The 13952-nt window shown below is 38.7% G+C and overlaps 1 long non-coding RNA gene across 1 annotated transcript; it reads right to left on the reverse strand.

The window, feature by feature from the left end:
• Positions 1-1577: 1577 nt before the first annotated feature.
• Positions 1578-12807, reverse strand: LOC136661276 (uncharacterized). The gene is made up of 4 exons (XR_010794933.1): positions 12251-12807; positions 12048-12159; positions 10362-10554; positions 1578-5304 (listed from the first exon to the last, which is right to left on the reverse strand). It is a non-coding gene; the product is annotated as an uncharacterized lncRNA (long non-coding RNA).
• Between the last annotated feature and the right edge of the window lie 1145 nt (positions 12808-13952).

Below are 13952 nucleotides of genomic sequence, written 5' to 3' on the forward strand. Positions count from 1 at the left end.
ATGGTGTCAAGTACGACAGTGGATCTATCCATCCGATGTTGTAAATAGCCTTGCGACGGTGCAAACGTCACACTGTCCTTCATTCTTCCAGCTCCCATTCATTGTTCTTCCAGCTCCGCAGCTTCCGAGCTGCTTCTTTGCCTTCCATTCCAGCTTTGGGGGTTTGCACCCCTCAGTGTCCTGCAGGCAGGCATAGCTGACTTGCTGCTCCATGCAGATCACCTCTGTGCCTGTGCTTTGAAAAAATCAAGTTTGAAAAGCAGCTGGCAGCTCAGAGTCATGCGCCACCCTTTGAGTGGCTGCAAAGGAAGCAGGACCATCTGCCCCCCTCAGAGCCACTCTCAGCTGTTGCACATCACTCTGAGTGTTCACCTGCTTCTTTTGCTTTTTTCTCAAACTGAAAGAAGCAGATGGCCTCTCAGAGCGGCCACTCGCTTTTTTTTTGCTTTGAAAAAAAACTGGGCGGCCGGACAGAGAGGTGCACAACCGCTTTGCGTGACCTGGAAGTAACTGCGGTGATGTCATCACGTCACCACAATACGTTCTGAGTCAGATGGTGGAGCAGCATTGGCAGGTGGCAGAAGAGCCAAGTACTGGCTGGTGATGCACACAGCAGCCTATGCTCCTGTGATCAGAGCACTTGGTGGCTTCATACAGCTGCAGACTCAACTGCTGGATTCTGATCTAAGTACTGCTTGGCCCCCATTGCTGAAGGAAGACTTACGGAGTGCAGGGTGGGCTTTGACCTTCAGAGTCTGCATAGCATGGAGAATGAACGCATCCGTTATTGTCTCCAGTACATGGTGGTTGGCAACCTTCAGTCTCGAAAGACTATGGTATAAGCCTACAGCACCCAATATTCCCAGGCGGTCTCCCATCCAAGTACTAACCAGGCCTGACCCTGCTTAGCTTCCAAGATCAGACGAGACTGGGCACGTGCAGTGCCCATTGTTGCAAGTCCTTTCTTGACAGCCCTGTCCAATGCCCTGGGCTTAGGACTGAATTGGTCTTTTCAGAGGTTTGGATTTCATTTTTTGGAAGACATAGCACTGGTGAAGTTAAACAATAATGTTTTGGGCATAATTCCAGCCAGGCATGTCCTTAAAACATGTTTGGTAAGGATGTTACACAGAAGGCTTTGAAATGAATAATGACTAAAAGAACCAAGTCTCCACATTTATTTGATAACAAATAATTTGGAAATGCCAGACCATACTGTTTCTGAACAGAAAGCTGGTTAGACCACTAATATGCTAAAGGCATGTGCTTAAGTTACCAGATGGCTTAAGACACACACAGCACACACACATATACACGAGGAAGCAGTTTGTTAGTTCCATCGTTGCAGCCTGATTTTGCATACATGTAAGAACAAACAAGTCCTGACCAAGGAAATAACAAATGTTTGTAAGACAAAACATTTCAGCATCAGAATGGTTAATACTGAGTAGTATAGCCTGAAAAGAGCCTATTGGCTAACCCTAAAGGATGCCCTGCGATTGTTGTTAAACTCATCAGATGAAGCTAACCTTCTCAGATAGCCTTTAGGTTAGTCTGGCTAGCAGCAAAAAAAAAAAAAAAACATAGTACAATAGATTGCCAACAGACATTGCCAGAAAGGGATGCGTCATATAAGGAAACACTCAAGAAACCTAGCAGCTCAAAAACACTGAACATGAAAAGACGTAAAGCTTCACCATCTAATTGATGTATGCTTTGTCAGTTGTTTGAAAATCATCTATATCTTTGCTTTGTTTGTATCATTCCTTGTTTGTACCTTCTTTTTCTCTTCTTCGGATTACATTTTAAATCAAAACATTCTCTGTGATTGCCTGTTATGCAGCATTAGGGTAAGTCCCATTTTTTCCACAACTTTAAATGATATCTGTATCTATACCTATATAGACCCTAGTAAATTTCTCTCAGTAGGGTGCTTTCTAAATTTCATATTTAACATGAGATCATCTTTTAAAGCCAAAGAGAAATTTGTTCAGCAGCATTTGAAATTGTTCATAAGCAAGCAGGACTGTTGTCAAGAAAGCTCACCATGGAATGCATATGAGATATCTTCAAACTCATCTAATAAATTATCCCTAGCATCTAAAACACCCAAACCAAAATCTGTTTGGCGAATTGACTTGGAATTTTATTTGGCTTTATTTTTTTGTAAATTGAGATCTCCTTTGAAAAATGACACAAAGTAAATAGTTTCACAAATGACAATCTAATCAATCTCATAAGCAGAATATAAATCAAGGATTTCATTAACTGCTGGTAGCCTGTTTAAATTGTAGTCTTGTCCGTAATGTCTATCTATCTATGAGTGTCCGAGTTATATTAAAAACCTTTAAATGGCTTTGTAATGCCAGCTACATCTAGCTATTATAATAATTAATGATAGCGTTTTATAAATCAATATATGTATTCTTGATAAATTCATATCCAGTTAATGGTGTAATTTAAATAAAAAATTAATGTAATAAAGGACATACAGGAACAGGCAGAAAATCTTTAAAGGTTAAGAGGCAAATCTGTCTAAATTTTTTTATAATCTGACTTTTTGGGGGGGCTGGCTGTTGAAATATAGTTGACATTCACCTAAAAGATATAAACCTTATTTTTTTTTGTTTGCCATTTGTTTTTCATATTACTTCTTATTTTACAAACCTGGTGCTTCAAAAGGTGGTACTCCTAAAGAAAATTTTGATCACAGCAAATCGGAAGTCGCAGCAGGTGTTCTCAACATGGATCCACTAAAGGGGGGGGGGAAGTCTTGAAACATGTTGTTATACTTTTAAAAAAATTTATGAAGTTATTGCTCCAGATTTGGATAGCCATATGTTCTTTATTATATTTTATGCTCCAAAGCTATATAAATATGAACATCTAGTTCCAGGAGCATAAGTGTACTGCAACAATTGAGTAAATCCTCAAGAATGTTTTCAAGCAACAGAAATATGTTCCTTATCTGCGGTTCTAAGTACAGTTAATCCAGTTTATTCAAAAAGTAACATGGGAGTGACTTGGAAAAAAGCAACTTGACATCATCCCCTCCTTTTTCCTCTATGCGGCATGTTCATATTCAGCTAAATAAAGTTTTTTATGAGTTATGTTATGGCTTACGGTTTATTTATAATCTGAAACAAAAATGTATCATATGTATAACACAAGATACCAAAAACAATTCTTGCTGCACATTATCACCCATTGTAATCTTAAATATTTAATAATAATTGTTGCTTGTTTATGTATTGAACATAAGGCAATGAATAGCTTACCAAATTATGGGGGGAAAAATTAAGCATGGTCACTGAGGGTGACACGATGCAGAAATGTTATTTTAAGCTGGTGAGATTTATTTCTGACATTTTTCTTAACATTGCATCGCCTTACTAGAACAGCAAGAGTGGTTTGCCCAGTCTCTTTTGACAAAAATGGATGATTTGAGAATCTTACAGGGAAGGAAAAAGAAAAAGATTTGCTGTCATTCACTTTAGCAATTCGTATTCATAAGCAGTTGAGTTAAAAGTTTACATTTAAATTACCATGTGCTTTTACATCCTTGAGTTCTTGGCTGGACCAACACTTGGAGGGTGCGGAGAAAGGAAAGATGGTGGAAAAAGAAGAGAGAAAAGAATAAGTACAGATAATTGCATATTATGAATATGAATAATAAAATCCATTTAAGATATATTGTGATTTTAGACAAACTAAGCCACAAATTCCTAGGAAACCTAATTTAATAAGAGATCAAATGGTATGTATAAAGTGACACACAGAAATACATCAAGGTTTTCAAAAATATCTTAATTTTCCATTGTGTGTGTATATATAAAAAACATATAGCAGACTAAAACCAGAATCATGCTGCTTGTACAAAAATTATGACCCAATAGCTTGAACCTTTCAAGTTAGTGGATCACAACTTGAACCTTTCTATTTACTAATTTTCACAATGAAACAGGCATCTGAACATGAGAACAAACAAAAAACAAGAGAGGTGTTTGATTGGAATGTAAGATCTTTCAGTTTTGGAAAACTTAGCATTGAAGAAGTGCTTCACCTACTGGCTTCTGAACATAACTGCTTGCTTTTAAAACACGGGGCTTAACTTTGGGGAAAGATCAAAGTACCTGGCCATTTTGTCAAAATTACTTCCTTGCTCAGTGTTTCTGTCAGGCAGCCTGATCCACAACCCAGTTAATTCTTGGATTTAGGCGGATTTAGCCCTATTAACTTCAATGGGACTCTCACTAAAATCCTATAGACAGTTAATTGGCATGTATAAAACACTTACTTTTGGAGTAGTCCCTTTTGACTTCAGTGGGATTATTCTAGGCTAAGCAGTTTAAGGTTTCAACATCAGCAGGCTAAAAACCACATAGGGAAGCTTAACTTGGTTGTGGGTCAGCCATTTTGCTTGTGTGCTGTTTTAGTTCTACCTGAACCAAGTGAAGTAGGTTGGCACCACATCCCTAAATTCTCTGGGGATTCAAACCTAATTTCTTGCAGAAGAAAGAGCATCCACATAAACAAATGCATGACTCAGCTGTGTACAGTCAGCTCTCATTGGCAGATATTTATGTCCTCAAAAACCACATTGTTAAAGCCAATGCAATTATGCAACAGTGACTTGTGAAGAGGTTTTCCTCATCAGATTACGACAAGTTGAAGACCTGCACAGTGCTGGAGGCAAAGCAGAAGGTGCTCAGTGTACAATGTGGCCGGTCTAACCGGTTGGCGAAGACCAAGGTGCAGGTAATTATTGGTGTTACAAAATGAGGGTTTAAACAAGTGCAGCCATTTCATCCTAACTTTCTCAGTAGGGCCAATAGGAGTTTTATAAAGATGTTCTTGTTTGGGTATCCTAACTGTATGATCAGCTTTGGCAGTGATAAGCTGGGAAGGGTGCTGGGGAAATCGAAAAGCATTTCCCAGTGATGCCATAATTCCATTGGTTAAAAACATCTGACAGGTATGAACATTCTGTCCAGCCCACATCATCCAAACCCCACTGGGTCAGGTCACTGGCTCCAGCAAGGGAATCTGAGAAAATCCAAAGCCTTTGCTGCGCAACCACACTGCTTTGCGCACTGCTTCTTCAGGAATCTTCTGATTACCGATCCCCTGTGAGTGAAAACAGTCTCTGCATATTAAGACGCTGAAGCTTTTGCTCTGGAGGAAATAGTAATTTCTGTGCAACAATCACATGATCTTGTCAGAGTCCTCCTTTCTGAGTAGCCCATAATGAGTTGAAGAGGCAGGGGAATGAGCATTCTTGCAATTTCAGTGTTAATTTCTGAGCTTAAAAAAAAAAGAGAGAGAGAGGCTGGGGGCGGGGTGGAAATAACACACAAACACATACAAGCACACAGAACAACAACAAAAAAGTCAGCTGGTTCAAAAGCTGGTTCATTTTGACCTGTAATTGTTAAGGTCTGCATAAGTAACAATTGTGCTTGGATTTTGCTAATATTTCTCACTTAGCAGAGAGCAAGTTACTGATGCCTCCAACGGCTTGCAAAGGGCTCAGGTAACTGTGATAAGAAATGTATGACAATTTTACAACACTCATCTAAAACTATGGGAGGGTGGGGAGGGGAGAGAATCTAAACAAAGGACGGGTAAGCCATTTCATTTATTTTGATAAACCTCCCTCCCGCTCCAGAGCATTTTGCTGTCTTTGTCAAAGTGAATGACAACAATTTGGCCAACTCTCTCTAAGCCACACTCAGCAGTGACAGGCAAATTATCAGAGGCCCTGCACTCCTTATTATCAGAGGAGAAGTCATCAGGAGGACGCGTGGAGGATCCCTCTCCCCTGTCACTATTTGTCAGTGGGACAAGGGCCACTGCTATGGGTAGCTGACAGGTAATTTCAACAATAACAATTACTCCTATTACTGGTGTCATAAACAATTCACCCAAGGCATGACAATAGCAAAGCTTTATAATTCAATGCCATATAAATAAATGCCAACAGGTAACAAGTAATTTAGCTCCAATCAAGCCTTGGCCCTGGCATTAATATTATTATTGTTCGAAAATGGAAAATTGAAAAAAAAACAACTCAATATGTTAATGAATTAAGAAAGGATTCAGAGGCTAGTAACGAACAGAAGCTTCAAAATCATTAGTTCAGATCCAGATTGTGTTGGCAATACAGCAAATTTATATACAATACCAAAATCATGTTTTAGCACCTTTGGCTTTGGGAGATATAGAATATATGAATTCCGCTGTGTTCCTGTATAGATCTCATCACTGTATATTTTAAATGTGCATTAAGAATCAACACACTTGTGCGCTTTCCTAATTGTTTTATTGCAAACAAGGCAGAATTGAAGAGGCTGAGTGCGATAAGCAATTGGCAGCCTGATCCACAAGCCAGCTGATCTGAGAGCTTGGATTTACATTAGTTTTAGCCTCATAAAGTTGGTGGAACAATATTGGCCTAAGCACAAACAATTCAGTTTTACTGAATTGTGGATTAAACCAAACAATGTGTATTTTAAAATTCAGCATGGATATTTTTCTTTCTGAGTTAAGGTTTGACGAGAGCAACTAAAATTCATATTTACCACAAAGTGTCATAATAAAATGCTGCTTTCTGCTTCAGTTTCCTGTTTGTTTTTTAAAAAAAATAAGCAGACCACAACCGTCACCAAATGAAAATACCAACATTAAAACAAAGCACAAAACAGCCTGGTTGCTTGAAGCTGATCAGACCCCTTTGCAATTTTACTCTTTGTCCACTAAGACAATGCGGCATCAGTTTGACAGGAGTAAAAGAATTTGAAAATCTCTAATTAGAAGAGCTGTGGAGCAATTAACGCATGTCAAATTTCACTTCATCAAGTGCCACTCTAATTTTCTCACTAAAAATTAATGGACTTTTTTTTTTGGTATGTGCGTGTCCCCTCAAGGCAATGTTGATTCAAATCTGCTCAAGATGCAGTGTTGCACAGCTAAGCATCTTCTTGATTACAATCCGACACACTTCTAACTGCTTTCATTCTCACTGCCACAGATACTTTGTCAACAGTCAAATTACACCATGCTGATAACAATGCATAATGGTGTTTCTCAAAGGAGGTGCCTGTCATAGGACAGTGTTTCATAAAATGCACCATTTTCTCCACCCAGAAATATCAATTTAAAGCAAACTTTTTATAGCCTCATCAGTGATTTTTCTGCATACTTGCTTCTCTGTTTCAGTGTGATTTAGCTCATTTTAGATCCTAGGAAAACACAGCAGTGACAGTGTAAAAAAGGCAAATAACAGAACAAAAAACCTGAAAGGATCTTTTTATTTTAGCATTCCTTCTCCAAGACAGGTTTAGATGCTATATCCTGGAATTGTGCAACAGCTATTAAGCAAAAGACAAAGACTCAGCTCATGCAAACAAATCTCCTTGTGATGTCAATGGCAAATTTTTCCTGAGCAAAAGCTGCAAGTTTTGGCTTAAAGACTATAAACAAAATAGAAAGTGCTCTCCTAATGGACACTATTTAGATTCCAAAAGGCATTTGTTTAATAGGAGTATTTGCCAGATTTCACAAAAACATCAGATGATGCAGATGACAAATTGTTGTTTATGTCAAAAAGAACCCTCAATACGGGGAAAGCGCAAAAAATTGGCTCATCGTAACTTAAAGGAAAGATCGGTTTATTTATTTATTTATTTCTGAGACACAAGGGCAGAGGAGAGGGAAGATCAAAGCTGATTCTCAGAGGCCTTGGAAAATGTCCAGAATTATTCAGATGCTTCCCCTCCTCCCAAATTAAAACTTGACTGCATTGAACCACTAATTAGTGAGTTAACTACTGTAATATACAACTTTGCTACAAATGTCAAACGTTATCTTTTGTGTCTGATTGCTTCCTATCACGTTAACCATCTTACATTTACATTTTTATGCTAAATTTGCCTGGGTCTAAATTCTCTGTTGCTGGAATTTAATTAATCTGAATAGAAGTAGACCATTAGATAACTGTCCACCTTTTCTTTTTCCTTCCTTGCAATCTTCATGTCACAGTACACTACTTGGTCTGACTTTATAACAGTACTCCATGACCCACTGGTGTTTGTTTTAAGAATCATTCTGAGACTTTCTAAGAATACTGTGGACAGTCATCTAGATTTTTCTTTTGTCCCATGTTGGCATGTTATATTCACAGAATGCATGTACATGAGCAGTACATGAACTGCTGAAGCATTTAAAACTTCCTGAAGGGGGGTTGAGGGAGGGAGGGGAGTTAAACAATTCAGCTCCTAAGCAGCACTTCCTCCTTACTAATGGCTATACCATATGCTTTAAAAAGTGTTATGCAATGTATATTGTATAACTCGTCTAATCCAAGCATATCAAAGATCATATCAAAGGGGTGTGCCATCAACCTGACACTTAGATAATAACCAGGATAGTAAATTGAAAATAAAAGTAGGGTTGGGGGTGGTAGAGGGAAAAATTCAGAAAAAAAAAAAAATGTGGAGAGATAAGTCTGATGCAAAACAATTTTATCTTCAATTTTTTGCTTTTGTTTTCAAAATGCTAAATAAACAATACATAATGCATCCCTCATCAACCCCAAACCATGAGGGCTCTGCACTCAAATAACAGGAAACATATTCAATTTTCCTAACAGAAGACAGTTCATTAAGCTGTGCCACATCAAATAAAACTTTAATTTCTCCTGCATCCGAGTCGCAATGAAAGCAATTGATGAAGATGAGCCATATGGTACTTCTATCAGCAAACACATATTGCTCATTCCCCAAAAGTTTTCTAATTCTGCTCCCCAGGCCTGTGTAATATAGATAATGTGCTCTGAGAGCAGCAACCACGAGCTATCTGGTGTACACTTCTAATACTGTATTTAATGGGAAATAATGAATCATAAAAGCCTGCGGAAGACGGCTTTTGCTAACCTAAATCTCAGCTGTAATTTCATTGTTCTGTGCCTAAGATGCTGTTTGCCCTTTCCAAACAACAGCAACTAGATGTAATAATGCAGCCGCTTCAAACCTGGGCGGGAGGAGAAATCCTTCTTAATACAAAATCAGGTTTCATTTAACCCTTGAGGTTCCGAACGTAACAAGGCGATGATTAACAAAAGGGATTTGGGAGTTATTTTATATGGGCGCGCGCGCACACACATTTTCCTCTATATCTCTATGATGAAATAGATTTTTAAAAATGAAGCTTACTCCTCCAAACAGAGATGACAACTAACATTGAGATGAGTTTATCTGAGACTGGGAAGTCTCACACGTTTCTAGTGTAATAACAATTAGACCTTATAATAATGCTGTAAAATGAGGGGTTTTTTTTTTTCCCCTTTCCCTTTACAAAAACTGTTGAAAAATCTTGAATGAATGTCTGAATTCATCATCCAAATCAATGTGAAAGTATGCATAATCCACAAGGCTCTATGAATTTTTGTTGAGATTTATAGTTTACAGTTTCATGCAAACTTTTTCCTTACCTTCCTCGAAATTAAATAGCTATGCAAGGGAAAGTTAAATAACTAAAGATCATTATGCAAAAAAAAAGGGTTGTTTGCTCTCGCGTGGTTTAATAATGCTAAGAGACATTATTGAAGTGTCCTGAGAATTTTCTCTCCCTCCCCACAAAAAAAAAAAAAAAAAGTTCAGATCTTAATTAAAAGCATTATCTTAGATATATGGTGGTTGCACACATATTGGAAACATATTTAAGTGGATGTGTTTGTTTTGGCAATATATGAACCCCAAACAATTAAATTAAAAAGAGAGAGACGTTTAAAAGTTAGAGATTGCCTTTTAAAAGCTTATTAAAATCAGCATGTTACATGTCTGTCTTTGAATTAGCTTTAGAGACTTGATTGCCTTCATTAATGCTGGCTGTTTGGGTGCTGCTCTGTGAATGTTGAAGTGTCTGGTTTTTTTTTTGTTTTCCTGCTTTCTTCTTTAACCCTGATCCTCAGTAGATGACAACTGGGGAGCTTTCTCTCACTGAAATCTTAGAGGGCGGCATCCTCTTCCTTACACAGCTACATTTGCCGGGGAAGGGAAAAGATGCCAAACTGAACAGCCTATTGAATGCAATGCCCCTAAGATCAAGAGTAAATAAATCGGACAATCTCCAAAATTAAAATAGAACGATGACCCCTCTCCAAAGATAAATACCCCCCATGCACACATACTGATTATATTTCCTGAATGCCTTAAAAACAAGTGTTTAAGCAGTTCCACCCACCCACCCACCACTCTTCCACACAGTGCAGAAGAACCCTTTGCCTGCTCAGATGGGTTACAATGACAATGGACTATTGCAATGTAAAACAAGCTGGAGGATAAAAAGGTGCTTTCTGTTACCATTTTATCAAAGCTGTTCATCTTCTAGCTGCAGACAGCATTTTGCTGGAATGGCAGATATTTCTCTGTCCAGGCGCCTTTGTTTGTGCATCTCATTTGCATATATTTATCTCCAGCTGAGGGTGCTTTCAGCTCATTAAGGCCTCCCCTTGCATTATTTCATAAGCCAGCTGCTGGGGGGGGGGGATTTCACCTGTGGTGATGGAGAAAAGAGGGGTGGGAAAAAAAGAAGAAGCCCAAATTCTTCATAAAAAGGAAATCTTCTGACTCCCTTCCCCTATAAATGGGCACCATTTGTGTTAAACAGCCTCTTGTCATGATAGATGCCTCCCAGGGTCAGGGGTGAGAGTTGATTTGAAGGTCAGCCGTAAAATAACAGACAAACCAGACGCCAAACTGGTTCCTTAGCTGTCGGTGGGAGCTGTGGTACAACCAGGTCTGGAACCTTTTCAACCTCTAATAAAACAGGCTAAGGATCTGAAGTGGATCAAGCAGGCCCCTGAGGAAGCCGGGCAGAAAAACACAAATAATATCAATATCAAGCAGCAACAGGAAACAATTGGGGCAGCTCTCAGTAGTACAGGCATGCTTCCATTGTTTCAAGAGCCGGGGAATTAATTCCACTTATTTATTTAAGGCGTGTCAACTTGCTGCCTAAACCTGTTTCAGTGTCAAGATGAATAAAACTTTTATGGCTCATAAAATAGAGTAATTCATCTCAATGTTCTTTGTGGTGCCTTTTTCCCTCCCCTGGTAGATAGAGATAGGCCTCCGTTCAAAATGGTTGCAGCCAAATGCACTGTTGCTATGGGCTGCGCCGTATGAGGGGAACCAAAAAAACGAAAAAATTATTTGATTGGCAAATGGAGCTCAGCACAAACAATAAAGCAGAATAGGTTAGACGCTGAGTAATTGCCTCCAAAATTCTCACAGGCGGAATCTTCCTCGACTGAATTTCCAGCCTGCCTGTCTTCAAGGAACGTTGATCTTAAAATAGTTTTAAAAAATAGATAAATCCCATTGGAAATCTTTTCCACGTTCTATTACTTGCCTGCATCTCAGTATTCCCTTTCTAAGTTTACACATGCTTAAGCACATGATGCATGATACATTTTTTTTACTTTACCCAAACTTATCTCCAGTCTATAATGATAGCATCCGATTTTCTTATCCAGCTGTGGTTTACAGTCCCAAAATCTCAAGATCCAATTTTTTTGGGTGCATTCTTTATACTGTGCATTGTGCATTATTTTAACAATAAAGTATTAAAAGTATAATTTTAAGTGATACACACGTGAATGAGCTGTAGGTCAAGAGTGTGGAGCAGATCAGACTATTAAAAGTCAAAAGGCAAAAACCGAATCAGATTTTCTAAGTTTGTAAACTGAGGGCAAACATTTATACAATTTGTTTTAAATGGAATGATGACACTTCGGACAATTTGGGTGACAATTTACAACATAATTCCCCCCCCCCCCAAGAAACTTAAATGAAAGACAACTGTGATTTTTAAGGAATGATCTAGGTTGAAATCCTAACCACACTTTCCTGAGAGTAAACCTCATTGAACAAAATATGATTTACTTCTGAGTAGACCTGGTTAGGATTGTGCCCTAGAATAGTCAAATTGCGATCATACTTTAGGCATAGTTATCACACTCAGGCTGCAATCCTATGCACACTTACCTGGGAGTAAGTGCCATTGAGTTTAATGGGACTTACTTCTGAGGAGATATGCATAGGATTGTGCTGTCAGTCATGATCTAGAGCCACTGGTCAGCTTTTCGTGAAAGACAATCTGGAATAAAAAACAGATAATTCATTCAAAATATTAATCACAGTACTATAGCTTTTTCATTGTGTGACCTGCAGATGTGCTCTAAACTTACATTTCCTTTTTGAATTCGGGTTGTTGCCACGTTTTTCAACTGTCAGCATCAAACATGTGATGACGTTCCAATGGTTAGTTTCAGTTCAATCTTATTTAAGCTGTCTCTGGAATCATAAAACCCTTGAAAGACACATGAAATTAGGAAATATCTGTGAGGACCGAACTCTGAATCAATGAAGGCTTGTATTTGGAAACGGCATTTTCCATGGTTTCCTTTTTCAAGAGTCTCTTACATTTCACCTAAAGAAAGAGTGGTTCTAACAATGATTTTGAAATCTTACTTGTACCTCTCTTTTAGTGACTTGAGCAAGTTCATCACAACTACCTTCCCATTTGTCTCTAAACAAATACTGAATACACCCTGAACCCAAAACAGACCCCCGATTCTCCCAAAACAACTTAAACTACGTTTTTCTTGGTCTCTAATCTAATCACTAATTCCTTCACTTGGTCAAGAAGTTAAAAATGTTAAGTGCTCGCAGTGCCTCCTTCCTCCCCCTCATATCTGTCTCTGTTTATGGAACGGGCCCTGGTTTCCTCCTTCGCTTGTTCAGCTCCAGGTCTTCAGGTCAGGAGACTGTAAATACACACAGCACTGCCCCAACCCATAAATCTGAGCAAAGGGCAGGCATATATATTCAGATAAGCAATGTGGAGGGGAAAGAAAGGAAAGACAGAACAAATAGAGTCTGTGGAACAGCAGGCACTTTCCTAGAAACAAAATGAAAATGCCAAGTCTCTGTAGGGCAGGGGGAAAAAAACCCACCAAAACTAGTTATTTGCTTTTAAACGATGACTTTGGAATGATCACCTTTTCCCTCCCACAGTTTGTATACAAAACAGGAAAAAAAATGCCTGTTATTACCTTGGAGACAGGGAAATTCAACAAAGCGGTTTCACTTCCATTCTAACATGCTGCTCTGGTGTCTCCAACTGCAGTTAGTCGTTTTGGTTTCTAATGCTTCACCAAATTAAATAACAACAGCCACACAAACACTACCAAGCATCTCGAAAGTTTGAAAGGATCTAGTGAAATAATGCTAAAATTGCCTTAGCAATTTTTTTTTCCTGTAAGAAATGTTGTTGCATCAAATAGATGCTATGCTCATGTTTTACAAAATGATGAATGGGTCGCTGGAACCTACCTCTCAACATGTGTGGAACTCTTATTACCCTACAATAATCCAAACCTTTGGGTGGCTTTCACAGTATAAATGAACTGACACCTGAGGAAACATGTTGTCCTCATGTGGTTTCCATCCCTAACTCCCAAGCTGACAAGCTTTAGTGCTGGGCTGGAGCACAAACGTGAAAAAGATGCAGACATTTCACAAACAAGAAATCGAGTTAATTAACTAAAGGTAATTTCTGTTGCTTCCTTGTGCTCGACTAGTTTTCCCTGAGCAAAGAAAGCAGGACTGATTGACATTTAGTTCCTGCACAAACATACCAAACTTCACAAAGACTTCCCAGCTCAGCTCTCTGACATTTTTCTCACATTGCTCTCATAGTCACCTCTCCGGTGCTCTGATATTTAGTGTAAATGGGACCTGCTGTTAAGAGAGCTTTCCTTTTTCACTTTTATTCAGGTGAGGTGTAACATACTGCAGCTGTAGCAGTGATAGAAACCATTAAGCAGAGGGCCTTTCTCTTCCTGAGTGAACGAAAACTTTAAGGCCGATTCCCTCCTCAGCTTTTTG

This window comes from Tiliqua scincoides, chromosome 1 (genome assembly GCF_035046505.1).
Source record: "Tiliqua scincoides isolate rTilSci1 chromosome 1, rTilSci1.hap2, whole genome shotgun sequence".
Classification (NCBI taxonomy): domain Eukaryota; kingdom Metazoa; phylum Chordata; class Lepidosauria; order Squamata; family Scincidae; genus Tiliqua; species Tiliqua scincoides.